The following is an 18,871-nucleotide window of genomic DNA, read 5'->3' as shown; positions in this document are numbered from 1 at the left end:
GACGTGTCCTGTCCCCTTCCTAAAATTCTAATGTTATTTTCTTAAAACATTATGCGCAGCGTCTCTGATTATAATAAGTATCATCATGCTAAGTAATTTATTTCCTATAGAAACCACGCTAACCCCAAAGTAATTTTTCCTAATTCCAAAGCTAAAAATCAAACAAGAAAAAAAAATGCTTCAGTCAGCTTCCACTCGGTTGCGTATTTTGCCGGCGCTCCTGTTCAAGGCACCCTTTCCTCCTCCCCCGAAAAAAACTAAAAACATATTTACAACCATATCCTACATAAACATAACATATTACCATCGGTTAGATGTCCTGAGGAGGATAGACTGGGCACAGTAGCCTGGGACTTTTTCACTTTCGTAATATGGTTTAGCGTGCCAGTGTTCTTCCGCAGTATCACAAGCTCCTTACTCCACCTCTATCCCCGAAAGAGAAATTCTACCTGCGTGGTTTCATAGTTTCATTGGGGTGGAACTTTCGCAGATTTACCTGACCAGAACCGTGACTAAAAACAAAGATTCAGTGTGATCCTGAGAAGTGGCGTCCCTCGGGGAAATTAAAGTCAACATAGCATTGCATTGGATCTTGATTAATGGATTATTCTTTTCAATTTTGTTTGCTTTGGTGGAATTTTATTTTAGCTAAAGGAAAGGATTTAAAAGAAACTGGAGCTTCATGGGAGGGGTAAAGAGTGAAATCTTGAATTTATTGGAGACACTTGAGTAGCTGCGTTGACCTCCGGCAGCTTAGTGCTCCAGTGGGTTCTTAGCAGTAACAACCCCCTTATATCACTAAAATTTGAGCATAACTAGTTTGACTTGGAGTGTATTTCCCTTGATCTGTAGGCTTTGGGAAGATTTGAGCCGGATTACGAGCCAAAATGTGAACTTCTATTTAGAATTATGACCTTTTTTTCCTAGAACCTTTTCAGCTTCACAAACGGGGAGGAGGCGAAGGTATGTGGTTGAAAACGTCTTTCCAGATGCATATTCGGGCCGACTCTATCAAACGTGTATAAACGATGTGATATATATCATTGAATACGTAGGCTACCTTTGGAAAAATGTCCATTTATGAGATATATAGTCACCATCCAAGTTCATAAAATGACAGCATCTTGGAGGGAGGAAGGGGCGGCAACGTTCCATTACACAATACCAAAGTTTATATACCAAGTTTATAGACCCCATTTTCTTTTTCATTTGAGCGGGACCATCCAAAAAGAAATATATTTAACTAATACAGAAAATGTGCTTTTACTAACACCCTTGTATATCGGAAACTAATCTATCCATAAACCATGTCTTATTACCTATCCCAAAAAAGGAACACTAAAACAATAAATAAGAGTACCTTGTCCCAGTCAGAAACTAAATCTAGGTTTGACTCCTATTACTAAAGCACTGGAACAATAACTGTTTCCACGAAAGCTAGAGTTCGTCGATCAAACAAGTGGCAACCTTCCTGCTAGGCGCATAATACGATAGCAGATTTCTTTTCTTTTTTTTGGCGTTAGAAACAATTACAAGGGACACGGGCTAAGGATGCTTTTTCTGAGGTAAGGTGTAATAAGGCGCCACAGAAAGAAAATGTGATTCAAATGAAATTCGATTTTCATCTGGTAAAAATTGAAGATTTCTGATGATGTCCCGATAAAAAGTATACATGCTACATACTTATCACTTCTGAACATATAACCATTACACTAATAAAATAGCCCCAGTCTCACGGTATGCACAAGGTCGTGTAACCAAATAGACTAGGGTAAATTATCCCCTATTTTCACTAAGTACGCTTTGACAATATATAATATCAATAAGATGCCAAACTTCATTTGCCTAGGGAACCATTTAATCCCGTCCTGGGCATGTAAAAACAAACCTTAAACCAATAGTAAAAGATATATGCACGGCTTAAGCAAGATCCAGAAAAAGTGGTATAGTTTTCCAAAGGAAAAGGGTGTAACGCAGTAATAAAAAAAAAATCGAGCCACCCATTTTTGTTTATTTTTTAAGTTAGTTTAACGAGGTAGTCAGCGTCTGGCCTTTCTGGAACTGACACACCTAGTGGACTTTGACATTTCGTTTTTAGAACAATGAAAAATGCCTAAATCGTTACCGTTTTAGTTAAAGTTCCCAGCTGATATTTTTTTAACATGTGTTTTCTTCCAGCTCTACTCTGACTGTTAGCGTAAAATTTCTTAGAAACGAAGTAGAGATCCCTGCCTTTAATTTTGTGGTATGAATGATTATGACTTGAGCTTTACAAAGACAATTTTGTCTAAAAAGAGCTCTCATTGGGTGATACTGAGTTCTATCCATTTTAAGCATACCGATAGTACTTGTACTTCCAGGCAAGGAATTCCTAAGAAGTAAAACAATTTGTAGAATGACTTGTAGCTAAGCTACAAATTTAACACTAGATAATAGAGTTGCAGTCTACAGTAATATGAGTGCAGACTGAAAGCATTTATTTTGTGTTTGCGGGGTTCGATCAAACAGTCCGTAGTAACGAACTAGTAAGGAGCGATTCGGCTCAACACTAACCGAAACTCAAACAAGGAATACTAATAACAATAGATACATCAAAAGAATTGACCTTTTATGCTGATCCCAAATATATAAGATTGCCCATAATATTTTATGGGCAATCTGCCCATAATATTTTATGTTTAATATTGCCCATCAAAAGATAAGAGCCTGCGAAAATTTCTCTGATTTTCGAAAGGGGGGGCATTCACAAGAGCCAAGAAAACTAATTGAAAATCACACCATCTGATTCAGCGTATCTGAAAACCCTACAGTAGAGGCTGTAAGCTCCCATCTACAAGAATGTGGATTTTTTGTTGTTGTCAGAATAAAGGTTATGAATGCGTGTTTCTGTGTGTGAAATTTTATTATTTTCTCCAACTTTATTAAATAAATTTTTTATTTTGTCCAAGTTTCTCAACTGCGTCGCATAATTTCCTGTTGTCTGTGTTATTAACCCTTTCAGACCTGAACCAAGAAGGAGTTGCGTAAAAATTCTGAAAATAGCAGAGAGTGATCCTGGAGGTTCAACTAGAACAGGTTTATTTTTTTAAATTTTTATTTCATTCCATATCCAAAATGTGAATGGTTACCATATGGTCACGTCAGGTATATACAGATACTATTTTAGGTGAAAATTTGTGAAACAGTTGCGATCTGAGTTCAAACACAGTCGAACTTTGCACTTCGAACACATGATTCGACTGGTTCCACCCCTAACGCACTTCTCATAGCGACACCTTCCCTTTTCAGTCGTATCCGGAAAATGCGAGGTCTGGTCAAACCTCACTGATTCCGAAGGCATCCCGTCTCGCGAGGTAGTCGTATTGCGCTTGGTCACTGATAAGGATGGTCTTCCAACTCGAGGACTTTGAGATACGCCAGTAAGAACCAACCCACGAGCAATGTCCATTTTGAAGTACAGCAGAGACATGTGCTGAACATTGATCTGCTTACACTGTCGGCGGTGTATCAGCCAGGCGTTGTTCACAGCCATGTCAAAGAAGTAGTACACAATCCTCATATACCATTTCTTAGAGCGAATGTCAGTCCTGTAAAGCTCCAGGAACATGTCAGCAAGATCTACGCCCCCCATTGATTTGTTGTAGTCACGGACGATTCGGGGGCGATCAACTTCGACGTATTTCCGTGTTGTGCCATCCCATCTCTGACACTTATCAATTGGGGTGACTGCACAGTATGAAGAAGCCAAATGGACTGGTTTGTTGTCATACCATTTTACTACCGATACTTCTGAATGTCTTTCAAAACGGAAGTCCACTGACCCTCGTCCTTTCTTCTTCATGTTGGCGTCGGTATCTAGAACAGCGCCCCTCATTCTGTTGCTGCGTATCGTACCACATGACTCGATGCCATATTCAACCCGGAGCTTGTGAATGAGATCGATGCCAGTATAGAAGTTATCAAAGAACAACTTGAAGTTCATGAACCTTGGCAGATTTTCTACAAGCCGAAGGACAACGTCAGTACCTTGGCCAAGTTCAGAAATTTCAACAGCTCCTTTTCCTGTATATATCTCTATGTCATACACTATTCCGCTGATGCCGGCTCTCGTGAAAACCTTTACACCCCACGAGTGGGGCTTGTCCTTCAAGTACTGTCGAAATCCAATTCTTCCTTTGAATGGGATCATCTGTTCGTCAATACTTTGGATCTCTTCAGGGTCTATTTTTTCAGATTCTCCCTGAATGCGTCGTATAGTCTTCTGATCTTGAACAGTTTATCATGACCAACCTCCCCTTTCGGTATCATTAAGGTGTCATAGCAAATGTGGAAAAAAGACCTCAAGCTGATGAACCTATCTCTGCTCATGGTATCAGCCACCGGGGAATATCGTATTCCATTCTCCCAGTACATTCTAATAGCCGGAAGTTTGAGAATGCTCATAAGCATTTGAACTCCAAGAAATCTGCGCAGCTCTTCAAGGGAAAGTTTCAGAGCAAGATTCTTCTTTCTCATGGCATTCAGATTCGTTTGGTCCACAATGTTTGAAAGAATGTCTTCTGTGATAAACATTCGGAAGAGATCAAGGGGCGTTTGTACCTCGTCATAGTGTGGCATAGAACCCTTCCATGTAATATTTCGAGGTTCGGGCTCCGTTTTTATCCACTTGTATTGCTTTGCCTCCTTCGCTACCTTCTTTTTTGCTACTGGTTTTGCCGTGACCTGAGGAGCATCAGTTGGAGTTACTAGACCGGCCACTGCTTGGGAAGGAGCATTTTTTTGAGCTCTTGTAAGGACAAAGGGTTCAGCAGGTGCAGTAACTGTTGCTGACTGTATTGCAGAAGAAGCTGACACTGGTGCTGATGATGTGCTTGAAGAACTGTTTGACGCTGTTGTATCATTCAAGCCCGAGAGAGGCAAATCGAATTGATCCGTGTCATCGCCATTGTCTAACTCGAACCTGCCAAGCATTGCTAAAGGGATGTCGTCTGTGTGGTCGATATCCTCTTCATCTCTTCCGTCTTCATTGCCATAACAGTTGAGAGAACGTAAAGGCTGAAATTCTTGATCTGGATTGTCTGGTGCCCAGTTTGGGTCGTCGTCGTCGGAAGAAGAGATATCGAGATCTGAATCACAATCAGGTATGAATAAAAGCCTTGCTGCTTCTTCTGCAGTCATTTTCTTGGTAATTCTTCTACTTCTTTCCTTGATCAGTCTCTCTTCCAAGGGCTTGGGACCATGACCTCTCATGGAGTCAGAGCTCGTGCTTGGATCAGCTGAAAAGAAATTCAAGGTAAGTGCATCACTTAATAATAACAATAATAATAGTATATTGCAATAAAATAGGCCATTGGCCTCAACACTTGCCTGAGGCATCCCACAAAATAGCTTTTTTACCCTTGTTTCAGTAAAAAGGAGGAACAGAAAGAAAATGTGCCTATTCCCGATCATAAAAAGGACTTGCTGCCTCGTTTGCTGTACAAATCTGCCTAGGTATGGTTTGGCACTGAATGCCTGACGTGACCATTTGGTAACCGATCGTTAGCAACCTTGTTTGCCGCTAAACTACAGCTCAGAACTAGACTAGTGATATCTCATTCTAAAGAACGCATTCTTAACTACAAAATAAGATCATAATCAGGCTCTGAACTTACCAGAAACGTCCAGGTCATCGAGGTCGAAATCTGCACCTTTCCTCTTTTTCGACATTTTATGTTTTGTCTAAACTTGGACGCTCGCTCGACCGCTCGGGTAAAGCCTTGAGTGACAATAAATTCAAACGCGACAGAGTCAAGCAAGCGCTATCTAGTGGAAAAGAAATCACTGTTGTGACTTTGCCGAATCAAAATTCTGAGATAGCCATTTTATTGAGAATAGTCGAAAAACCTAATAACTATGTCTTTGGAGATGACTTACTCCCCCACAGTCCCCGTGGGAGGGGCTACAAGTTACAAACTTTGACCAGTGTTTACATATAGTAATGGTTATTGGGAAGTATACAGACGCTTTCAGGGGGATTTTTTGGTTGGGGGAGGGGTCTATTCAGGGGGAGATTTCCATGGAGAAATTTTTCATGGGTGAAGAAAATTTCCATGAAAGGGCGCAGGATTTTTTAGCATTTTTTCAAAGAACAATGAAAAAATAAATATGAAAAAGTTTTTTCAACTGAAAGTAAGAAGCAGCATTAAAACTTAAAACAAACAGAAATTATTACACATATGAGGGGTTCACCTCCTCCTAATACCTCACTCTTTACGCTAAAGTAATTTTATTAATTTCAACTATTTATTCTATGGCCTTTGTGATTCAGGGGTCATTCTTAAGGAATTGGGACAAAATTTAAGCTTTAGTGTAAAGAGCGAGGTATAGACAAGGGCGTGACCTCCCTCATATACGTAATTAAAACATACGAATATAGAATTTCGTTACGTAAGTTAATTCGAAAGTTACGTATATTTTTACTAATAAAAACGTTCGTAAAAAATTAAAGTTCTAGTTGCCTTTTTAAATAACCACAAAATTGGAGGGTAACTAGGTCTTCTCCCCCGCTCCTTTTTTCTCAATTTCTTTTTTTCAATTTTTTTTTTCTCCGACCAAAACTATGAGAAAGTCATTTAGCCATAAAAATAAATTAATATGCAAATTTCGTTTTAATGATTCATGTGCATTACGTGTATTAACGTGCATAATCAAAACGTGCATTAATTCAAAACCGTTCAGAAATTAAATAAAAAAACAAGTTTTTTTTAACTGAAAGTAAGGAGCGAGATTAAACATTAAAACGAACAGAAATTACTCCGTATCAAAGAGGGGCTGCTCCCTCCTCAACGACCCGCTCTTTACGCTAATGTTTTTTACTGTTTTAAATAGTACAACTGAGAGAAAGAGTCAAACTATAGCGTAAAGAGCGTGGCGTTGAGGAGGGAACAGCCCCTTCCATATACGGAGTAATTTCTGTTCGTTCAAGTTTTAATATCGCTCCTTACTTTCAGTTAAAAAATATTTTGTTTGTTTGTTTAATGTGTCAATAGATCAATATAAAATGCGTAGGATTTTATATTTTCTGAAACTAGTGAAGAAAACTGAACTTATGGTACTTTTATTGATTTGGAATCTACTCATAAAATGTAACAATAAGTATAAGGTAAACGATAAAATGTACTGGTATTATTTTAATATTTTCAACGAATTATTTTGAAGCATTTCCTAAGCAGGATAATAAGAATCCGTGCAATGCAAACAAACGAATAGTATTCTTCATTTCCATAGAATCCGTGTTCCTTCTTTCTTACCTTTTTTAAATTAACTGAAATTGCGCATCTGTTTATAGAAAAAAAATAAACTATTATCTCTAAGAAAACCACAACAAATCCCTCAGGCGTTCCCGGTAACAAAGTTCTGATAATGTTTGTAAACTTTGGAATATAGGATTCCTTCCGGCATGAATAATCGCACAAATCAATTTCTCATTTTAAAATTTTTAACATTAGCAAAATCCCGAAAAAGCCTATAATGGTATCATAAAAAGAAAGTAGGACTATTTTCAGAGAGTTAGAAACTTAAAAAAAAATTAAAGGTTGTTGGTGAATTTCTCATGAGTTATGTCGACAAAGAGAAGCACAAAAGAACGCAAGAGAGAGAGAGGGGGGGAGAAGGCTTGGAAAGGAGGGAAAGTGGAAGGGATGGATAAAAAAGGAAGATGGAGGGAGGGAAAAGATGAACAAAATACCGAGCGAAATAGAGGCAGAGAGGGAAAGTGCACACGAGAAAGAGATAACGTATATATATATAGAGATAAATGTATGTACATGTATTCATAAATATAGTACCGTGTGCCTGGCACGGCTACACAGCAGGCTTCTATATATGGATTTGCATTGTCGCTTGTCTTCTAAGTGGAGATAATGTGAATCTCTTTTTCATGTCACGGAGTTACCACAGGTTTGATACAACCACTCAGGGAAAAATACAAACTCTTCCTTAAAGTTGTGACCTATTTAGACCGTTTTGGTCGCCACGAATGTTAGTGCCAGTTTTAGGAAAAAAAGGACCCTAACTCGGCTATTCAGCAGTCTTGTATGTATTGAATCTTATTGTTGCTTGTATTCTAACCGCAGACAATGTGAGCCTCTTCTTGATGTCATGGCGTCATACAACCACCTGTGAAAAATGCAAATCCTTCCTTTAAGTTGTGACCTTTTTAGATGATTTCAGTGGCCAGAAATGTCCAGTTAAGAAAAAACAATTGTGACCAATTTCGAAGCCAGGCCCCGCACTCGGCATGTGGTAGGCTTGTATATATTGATTCTCGCTGTAGGTAGAAACCTCCAAATGAGTCATTTTTGTTAGCTACTCTTTCCTCAGGAAATGGAGGGCTCCCCAGGGAATACATACAACGTTGAAGGGTCCCAATAACTTGTAATCAACAATTGCGTAGTTTATGGCATCTTTGTAGGTTTGTAAGGGGTTTCACGCCACATTTTGTTGGCGTCGAAGATTGTAATGGAGCTTTTCTTTTATTGTAATATTTCTTTCTTTTTAATCTTTATTTCGACTCGTTTTGATTTTGTTGTCGCTTTTCTTTAACAGCAAAATTCTTCGTTCTTCTTGCTATCGCTTGTAATTCTCACAGCCGCTTATATTCTAACCGCATATTTCTTTGTTCTCGCTGTGGCATATCTTTTAGCCGGATATTTCTTTGTTCTTCACTTTCGTTTCTAGTTCGTTCTACTCCTTGTTGTCGCATGTATTGTAACCGCATATTTCTTTGCTCTTCCTTTTTGTTTTTGACTCGTTGCAATTTTCGCTGATGCAAGTATTCTGACTGTATGTTTCTTTGTTCTTCAGTTTCGTTTATCATTATTTCAGACATTCTTTCAATACCCTTTACTTTAGCTGCTCGGATCGGTCTTGTCACGATTGATGGTCTAGGTTCTTCATTTGTTGACTAGGCATTATGAAACTACTTAAAACGTATTTTGTAAATAGACTACACGTGGTGTTTTATATTTAGCTACTAGCTGTTAGGATGGCGCTTCGCGCCACCCCAACACCTAGTTGGTGGGGGCGCTTCGCGCCCCCCAAGCCCTCCCGCGCGCGTAAGTCGTTACGCGCCATATTAGTTACGCGCCATTGTAGTTGTGTCCCTGTGTCCCACCTGTGAATATATATATATATATATATATATATATATATATATATATATATATATATATATATATATATATATATATATATATATATATATATATATATATATATATATATATATATATATATATATATATATATATATATATATATATATATATATATATATATATATATATATATATATATATATATATATGTGTGTGTGTTTTTAACTACGTAAAACTTGCGAATATACAACATTCTTCGATGTCCCATTGTCTGTGCATATAAATAGATTGTCAGGTTTACCGACTCTTGAAAATGCAACATAAAATTGTACATGGGAAAAACAATCCGTATTCAGATCTATACCTCATTCTTCTAATGATCGCCCTTGAGCTTTGTTGATGGTGATTGCTAATCGAACATTCCCTGTGTCCCCGTCGTCATTTACATATCCCCCTGTGCCCCCGGCATCCCCGTTGTAGTTGTGTCCCTGTGTCCCGGTCGTCATTTATATTCCCAGCATCCCGGTCGTCATTTGTGTCCCAGTGTCCCAGTCAGTAATTTCTCTTTGAGCGTCCCGGTTGTCATTTATATTCCATGTGTCCCGGTGTCCCGGTCGTCATTTGTGTCCCGGTCTGTAATTTATCTTAGAGTGTCCCGGTCGTCATTTATATCTCCCGGTCGTTATTTGTGTCCCAGTGTCCCAGTCTGTAATTTCTCTTAGAGCGTCCCGGTTGTCATTTATATTCCCTGTGTCCCGGTTTTTAGTTTTCTTTTTCTCCTTTATTTTTCAATTTTTTTCCTTTTTTAGCTTTTTTTTCTTTTTCAGTTTTTGGTTTTTTTATTAGTTTTTAGTTTTTTTTTTCTTTTTAGTTTTTTTGTAGTTTTTACCTTTTTTTAGTTTTTAGTTTTTTACCTTTTTTTACCTTTTTTTAGTTTTTTTTAGTTTTTTTAGTTTTTTTAGTATTGTCTTTTTAGTTTTTTTTTGTAGTTTTTACCTTTTTTAGTTTTTTTTCTTCTTTTGTATTAATGCTAAAGCCAAGGTTCGAACCTGGAACCTCTCGGCCCTAGAACCTGGAACATGACGCTTTACCATCTCAGCTACTTCGGCTTGAATACATTCGTTTTTGAATTGGTATATGCTGAAATAATTCAGACGTCATATAATGACGTCACTCGACAGACAGACAGACAACTTATTTTCATATATATAGATGTTTTTTTGTAACGTTGCATGCGTCATAGATATAAAAGCGATATGTTCACTCCTGGAGGGGGGGGATGATGTAACTTATTCTTTTGAAATGTACTCATAAATATGACGTCAATCATATAATTTGTCTTGTCAATCATGTTTCTTGTGCAATTTTGCCTACATTATAGACACTAGAAACGATAAAACGTACACGATACAACGTTTTGAGTTCTCCATCAAATACTTTTCTGGACTCTTTTTCTTCACTCCCTCCCCTGATGTGACTTCGGCCGTTCGATAAGATTCATCATTTTCTTTCGTTTTATTCTATATGTAAAATAGTCAAATATGTATTTCCTCGTACGCAGAGACCAGGACTACTCAACCCATAGAGTTAAACTTCGTTCAACTCTGCCCCCACTAAGCTCATTCCCATTCAATTCAATCCCGTTAAACTCGACCCTCTTTCAACTAAACCCCCTGGCAACTCAACTCCCGTTTAAATCGATCCTGCACAGATTTTTGAGCAGGAAGCCTTTAGTTCAAGCCCTTGAAGAGAAAAAAGCGCTATCTTCCAACAATACCTGATAAACACAAGTGGGTATTGGCCAAAAATTAGTAAATATATAAAATAAGTGTATTTTAATAGATTTAATACTTCGCTGAAAATAAAACTTACCAGCTTTACCACAAAATACAGCGACGAACAACAAAATACCGCAGGCAGTCTCAGAGCGAGATGAGGGAAAACAGATGAACTACTGGTATATAAAGCACTGATCGGTTGTGCTTTTCGTTTTCTTTTTTTAGTTCTAGATATGACACTAGTTTTTTCTTGCTCTTCGTAGAGGAAAAAGCATCCACAACTTAATACGTCGTAAATCAAAATGGCCCACAGCTGTGATGGCAAATGTGTAGCCCTCGTACCAGAGGTTATGCTCGAACTAGCTTTAGGTACCATGCAGGGTTCGGACAGGTCGGTTAGTTTCAAATTATAGACTCTGTCCTATTTTTATAGGATTTCCCGGGCCCAAATATAGGATTCGGAAGTCCTCGAGGTCAGATCTGTGGCAGATGACGTGGGATGCCTGATCACATAAATTACCAAGTTTCATCCCGATCCCTCCAATCTTCAAATTTCATTTAGATCTGATCACCCGTTTGTAAGTTAAAAATACCTAATTTTTTCTAATTTTTCAGAATCAACCCCCCCCCCCCCAAACTACCCCAAAGAGAGCGGATCCGTTCTGGTTATGTCAAGCATGTATCTAGGACTTGTGCTTATTTTTCCCACCAAGTTTCAGCCTAATCCCTCCAATCTAAGCGTTTTCCATGATTTTAGGTCACCCCAAACTCCCCCCAATGTCACCAGATCCGGTCAGGATTTAAAAAAAGACCTTTGTGACACGATATCCTTCTAAATATCAAATTTCATTGAGATCCGATCACCCATTCGTAAGTTAAAAATACCCATTTTTTTCTAATTTTTCAGAATCAACCCCCCCCCCCTCCCAACTACCCCAAAGAGAGCGGATCCGTTCTGGTTATGTCAATCATTTATCTAGGACTTGTGCTTATTTTTCCCACCAAGTTTCAGCCCAATCCCTCCACTCCAAGTGTTTTCCAAGATTTTAGGTTTCCCCCTCCAAACTCCCCCAATGTCACCAGATCCAGTCGGTATTTAAAATAACAGCTCTGAGACACGATATCCTCCCAAACATCAAATTTCATTAAGATCTGATCAACCGTTCGTAAGTTAAAAATACTTCATTTTTCTATTTTTTCTGAATTAACGGGCCCCAAACTCCCCCCCAGATGGTCAAATCGGGAAAACGACTATTTCTAATTTAATTTGGTCCAGTTCCTGATACGCCTGCCAAATTTCATCATCCTAGCTTACCTGGAAGTGCCTAAAGTAGCAAAACCAGGACCGACAGACAGACAGACAGACAGAATTTGCAATTGCTATATGTCGCTTGGTTAATACCAAGTGCCATAAAAACACTATGCTACAATGAGATTAACCGAACAGACGGACCAAAGGATGATGAGGCGATAAACGATAAAAAGCTGATTCTGACAATCTTCCATGCAGGAGGGCCAACTTTGCACTTATATCAGGGACATCAAATTTATGAATTATCTTACCATTGCTATACCAAGGGGGAGATAAAGTAAAAATTTACAATATCTGAAATAAAAAGTCCGAATCTGATTAACATCATTTTTCTTTAGAAGGGGATAAAGACCAGATAGATAAAGGACAGATTGATCACAGAATGTAGCATATAGCCTACCCAGTGCATGTCTATTATACTTCCCTCGATTAGCAACTATCTTAGAATAGCCCATTTGAATAACTGGGCTGTATTCACATCAGCCAGCCAGTGTTCAGCCAGGAAATACATAAGTCGCAAGAACTCCAGTCTCATTAAGCAGAGACTGCTAGCCTATATCTTTGCTCATTTTGGACAGGCCCAACATGACAAAAAACAAAACATAGGCTACTAAGTCAACACAACAGCATAGCCCAGGCAGAAGCAGCTTACTAAGCCCAACACAAAGCATTAGTTAAGTTCAAAAAGTTCAACAGTTGTAATTAATTATCAATCTACACCAAAAGAAAGAAAATTGCAAATCATGAGCAATGTTCTTAGTGCTCTTCAGCCGAAAATATAGGAATAATAGGATTTTAGCCAAAACATAGGCATTTTATAGGAGTGCATTAAAATATAGGAATTTATTGGAATTTATAGGCGAGTCCGAACACTGACCATGTGATCAAAATTCCTGCCCAAAACCATGATGGGCAATCCATAGCCCGCGTGTCAGAGGTGACGACGCACAAGATCACTTATGATGGCATGTTTCAAAAGAAACAGACAATATACATATGCAAATCTCTCGAGCAAAAAATATGGAAAATGGCCTAAAAATTTGTAAGATACTCTATAGAAATAACATTATAAAGTTACTGTGTTGCTCCCTCCTATTGTCATCATGAAAGAGCCCTCAGTGACGGAGAAATGATCAAAAACAGATTGCACGATATGCACCAGCTCCGTTTCAAGAAATGAAAAGTAAATAAGATATTGTCAAAAGAACCTATTATTTAGCCCATAGTAGACATCAAAAAGAGAGTAATAGATTTTCAAAACCTGTCAAAAACAGATTAAAATATCTTGAAAAAAAAACTTATAACATCAATTAAAAGAAAAGTTCAATAGTTGTAAATATTCAGCTTCTGTTGATGAAGTAACTGGTACTACATCAAGTACCCAGTAACTTCTCCCCCCGGATATGATCCTGGTCAAGAGGGAGAAAGGGCTCTATGTGGTGGAGAAAAATTTTATATTTGTGAAATTGTTTATTGAAGCTATTGGAATTCTACTTTTACCTTCTCAATGAATTGTCAGGAAGCGTTGGGTGGTAGATCAGAAATCTTAGATTGAAATGATTTATAGTCAGTTTCAAAAAAAAAGAGAAACACCTTGTATCGCAAACATGAGATAATAACCATTTTTCAAAGTGTTAATACCAGACAATTAGCTTCGGCTCGGTGGAAAAATACATTGTATTTATATTTTAATTAAATATTTACTTGGCATTTTTATTAGGTTAGTTTAGGTTACGTATTAAATACAATGCGCTCTGGGCGGTTCCCCTTTGATAATTCTTTGCTGTAATTTTCACAGCCGATAATTGTCTGGTATTAACACTGAAAAACGGGTAATGTCTTATGTTCGCGATACAAGTTCTCGAGTGTGTTTCTCATATAATACATAAGTACCAGGGGCCCAAACCAGCTAATCCCTCCCCCTGGGTACGATCATGATTTCAGGTGAAGTATCATTCATAAAGATGCTGAAGCTGTGGGGAAAAATCTTACCCACGGTGAATACAAACAATTTGCAAGTTTGAAGCAGACACTTGACAAGCAAGGACTTTCACTGCCTCCTTCTAGCAGCAGAGAACATATTGTAATTCTTTCAGACTTGAAAAACCAATTCAATCAACCCTTTCAAGGCTTCAAAAACATTTCAAATGTACCATAGTTTGTTACATCTTCTTTGTAGAGATTGATGAAGTAGATTTCTCTCCTTGTAGCCTATTGCACAACATTTCGAAGAAGACGTCGCGGCAGCGGATATTGAATTGAACTGATCGATTTTCAAAGCAAACTTCCATTAAAATCACTCACTTATCGCAACGAAAACGTTTGGCCCTTTATTTTTGTTCCTAAGCCAAACTATCCAATTTGGATTCAGGTTGGTGTACGGAAGGCAATGTTCAGCTTCTGATCAACATGTCTGTTCGAGATTTCGTTTTCCAGCATGAAATGCATTGAAAACAAGCACAGGAACCGGTTGACTGACGAACATCAAAACTGAGTTTCTCCACTGGCCTGTGAAACTCTTCGCAAGTTTGTATTCTTGCATCTATAAAGGTTTTTATTCATCCTGATCTCATCTGCCACAGTAAACAAGATAATAAATAAATAAAGTACCTTTGGACATTTTTTCGTGGATCTATTCACTTTTAGCTCCCAAAAGTTAGACCAAAAACAACTTTGTATGTATTAATAAATGAAAAGTTGACATGGAAATTAAAATAAAATTCTGGATGTTACGGAATCGAAATGAATATCAAACAGACAGGGTAAGTGAATTTGATCAGTTTGAAAAATTCTATTAAGCAGAGAAGACTCTAAAGCAGGGGAGAAATGTGTTATTACAGTGTGTTCTTCAAAGAAGGAATGAGTACGAATGATTACCAAAATAATAAAAAAAAATCCCACAGCTGATAAACAGAATTGGCTCTCAGAATTTTTTTAATCGTTGCACTGTTCAAATTTTACTAAAAAGGTTGCCGACCACGGAAATAGCCAAAGGTCTAAGTCAAGGATAAGATGATGTTTCTTATTGCTCACATATAATTGTCCACTATAAATAATGATCCAGGATGGAGTTATGCGATCCTATTGGTAAGGGAAGTTGATTGATAGCACATATTCTCCAAAGAAATTTATTAAGAAGGGGAGATATGGCTGCAAATAAACTGTAGTGCACTCAAATTATAAACTTAAAGTCCTTTAAAGGACTTTAACAAATTATAAACTGTCAAATGTCCTTCATCATGATTACACCGATAACTGCAACCTAGTAAAGAGCAACCACGCAACCACGCAACCTGCGTGGTTGCAACTGCAACCACGGCCCACAGCAACCAGAAGTTTAAAAACGCCTTCTGAAAAAAACTGCTTGTCAAGAAAGAATTGCCATTTCAAGCTGATTAAGGAATGGTAAGTTCTTGCAAAAATAAATTTACGGCAGCTTGAAAAAAGCCAGAAACCCCTCGAAAATAGCTTCGGTTGAATAGGAATCCACCGTTGGAATCACTACGGCTAAAAACCCTGTACAGGAGGATTATAGTCTCCCGCCTTGAATAACAAGGGGAATCACTTTTTTCTATGGGAAGCACTAGTGTGTTCTTTTTTCTCTTGGCCACTAATGGGACCCTGGAACATCATAAACAGCCACTTAAGGGTTCATTTAAAAACTAGTTTTATATCCATGTGTTTTTTATAGATTCGACTTGCTAACACAGTCGTAAAGTGCATTATGCAACCAAAAATGGCACTTTCTGGGAAGCATGGAAAGGGTAAAAGGGTACAATCCCCATGGTCAAAATCCGAAAACCCGAGGTTTACTATCTCCCCTCTTGTATACCCCTTCCAGCACACTTAGCAAATTTCAGAAGTTGTCTGCCAACTAGCAGAACTAGCAGGCTACTGCAAGATCAGTCACGCGTAGTCACAACCGCAAGTAGTCGTAGTTCCAAGGAGTCATAGTTGCAACCGCAAGTCGCCTTAGTCGTAGTCACAGTGGTAAGTAGTCGCAGTCCCAAGTAGTCACAACCGCCAGTAGTCAAAGTCAAAAGAAGTCACAGTCGCAGTCACATGTGAGTGCAATTGCGATTGCAATGGCAGTCGCAAGTTTTTCCAGTAGCCACCGTAAATAGTCACAGTCACTAGTAGTGATGGGTCAATTCGTTTAAATGGACCCATAGACACTACTCTTTCCTTCCCTCAATGATCTGAGATGACGAAGAGGTTTAACGGCGATCCGGCCAAGACGCAGCTGTTACTGATTTTCTTCAAGACACAAATGCATGTTACATAATAGGGAATACTAAATTTATTGAAAGTAACGCAATCTTGCGTGACTTCTTGGATCTTACAAACCTAAAACTTTTAGTTGATGACCAAGACCAACTTCTTGCTATTGGTAACACATTAAAACTTGATAAATCTTATCACCTTTCTCCTACTATTACCATTCAACTAAAGTTAAAAAGGAGACAGGTGTACCCCCACAACATTATCATACAACAAATCTTGTCTAGGTGCCAAAACTGCAATATATGTAAAATGATGTGGTAATAGACAGAAAAAATACAAGTAAAATAATAAGGGCACTAGCAGATATTATCAAAAATGAAATTAAAGATGAATTGGTGAAAAACAAATCCCATGCAAACGTACTAGTTACCACTCCTTTCTCTAAGGCGCCAATATTGACCACCTTGATCGGATACCTGGACTATAGACTGATGACATGAAGGTAAAAAGAATCTTCATTCATTATTAGTCTATAATCGGTAGCGACAGTGTCAAACTTAAAAATGAGTGGATTTGAAAAAAAAATTACATGGAATCTAGTGACTTTGGAAAAACGTTCAATACTAGATGAAGATATCCAAGAGTTATCTCTCCAAAGGATAATATTTTCTCAAAGAATGCTTAACGATAAAGTGAAAAACGATTCTCCGTCTTTGGACTATTGTATGGAACTTTTACATCGTGGCCCAGATGCATTTACTCGATTAATTGATATATTAATTGAAACAAAACAAAATGATATTGTGGATTTACTTATGAACACTGCGCGAAATTCGTTTAAGACGGCCATTTTGCAAGGCAGCAAGAAATAAGTCGACAAATTTTGTATTAATTGGTTTAATTGATGTGTTATGTTACTTGATCGCGAGTAGGTTTCTTTTTGGCAGTGAGACATTCAACATTGAAAAAAATGTTTTATAACATGTCTATTATGTTTATACATTTGGCAGTTGATCATCCTGTGGGAATTGTACTATTGCTGATGACTATAATGAAAAGTGTATAGTATAAAATCCATGTAAATTGCATAAAGGATACGCAGTGCAAATTCAATACCGCAATTCCTGTCTTGTAAATATTTTGACTCTCACCCTATAGGTGTCCTATGCTCCCATTGTCACGATGATAAATGTGATCGATGGGAAAATACTTACCCAGGTATGATTGCAAAAAAATCTAAACATGAGTTCAGTTTATTTTTGAGAGGCTGGTATCGTCGTGGTTTTAAACTGTTTTGTTAGGAAACACCTGGTCTACGCCTTAATGAATGGAAGAATAAGAGAGTCCGGTTTTTACGACATCGCTGTGAAAATACTGGCTACTATGATTATAAACCTACTGGTTTTTATGTAGCAATTAAGAAAGTGATTCTTTATATAAGAATTTAGTATGTAACATTGCTTCAAATAAGCAAATTGAAAAATGTGAATTTTATAATATGAATCAAAATAGTATTATTGACTTTACGTAGATATAATAAAAACGAAGTTACATCATATTGTAGGAAATGTGACCCCGACTTAACGATGGTTACCTATCGTGGGAGAAGAAATCTAAAGGACACAGACTTTTGTACATACAAGTTTTATTAATAAGCATTTAAAGCATTTCACTCTTAGGGCACTGAAATTTATATTATACAGGTAGGAAAGAGTATTTTCAACTAAAAAGTTGTTCAATCGAGGATTGTCTACATAAATGCTAAGGAATTCACTGTAAATATATCCACAACATCGGAAAATAAAAATAGTAGTGCATGAAAACGACAGCTTTTGGGTCTATAAATCTTGAACTCGTACCCGATTTAGAATAATAGATTATCCACTTTGCTCAAGAAAGTTTTTAATGTGAGGCACGTAGAAAGCAAATGGTAAACCAAGAGGATCGGAAAATTCAATTTCTTCGCTGTTTGACAGATGCACAGCCAATGTCCTGTCTTTACAGTTGAAAGACTACTATTAACAATGATAAGAATATTGCTAACACTTTGAATATGGTCAAGGAAATCCAAGGGTGTACAATAGAATTTGTATTTGGACATGTAAGGATCCAAGTTGAATACATTGATTTGTGTTCATGGTGCCAAGCTTAGGTAAGCTTATTACCATCTATCATTATTATGTATAAAAGTCAGGTTGGCCTCAGAGAATATATTACAATTACCTATGGAGGGTATGTGGCCAAACAAGTCAAAGGTCTATCTCTCCTATTTAGGAAGAAAGCTAGAATTATCAATCTGCACAACACATATCTGCACAACACAGAGCCGGCCTAATCTTTATCAACCATGAATTAAATGACCTACAACAGCGGAGAAATATGGTTTTTCAACAGATAAATACAATTAGACAGCAACT

The 18,871-nt window shown here is 37.6% G+C and overlaps 1 protein-coding gene across 4 annotated transcripts in view; it reads right to left on the bottom strand.

Moving 5' to 3' along the window:
• Nucleotides 1–18,871, bottom strand: part of LOC136025151 (tumor protein p53-inducible protein 11-like) — a 129,541-nt gene that overhangs the window by 88,707 nt on the left and 21,963 nt on the right. The window contains exon 1 of one of the 4 annotated variants that reach the window (XR_010617020.1): nt 1,361–9,225. The exons of 2 other annotated variants lie outside the window; for them this stretch is intronic. The gene's annotated coding sequence lies outside the window, so the exon portion shown is untranslated. Of the gene's footprint in view, nt 1–1,360; nt 9,226–18,871 lie in introns of those variants that run through there. One more of the 4 variants, XM_065700905.1, reaches the window with a different exon arrangement.

The sequence above is a fragment of the Artemia franciscana genome, chromosome 3, assembly GCF_032884065.1.
Source record: "Artemia franciscana chromosome 3, ASM3288406v1, whole genome shotgun sequence".
Taxonomy (NCBI): Eukaryota; Metazoa; Arthropoda; class Branchiopoda; order Anostraca; family Artemiidae; genus Artemia; species Artemia franciscana.
This window is presented reverse-complemented; position numbering and strand designations above follow the sequence as displayed.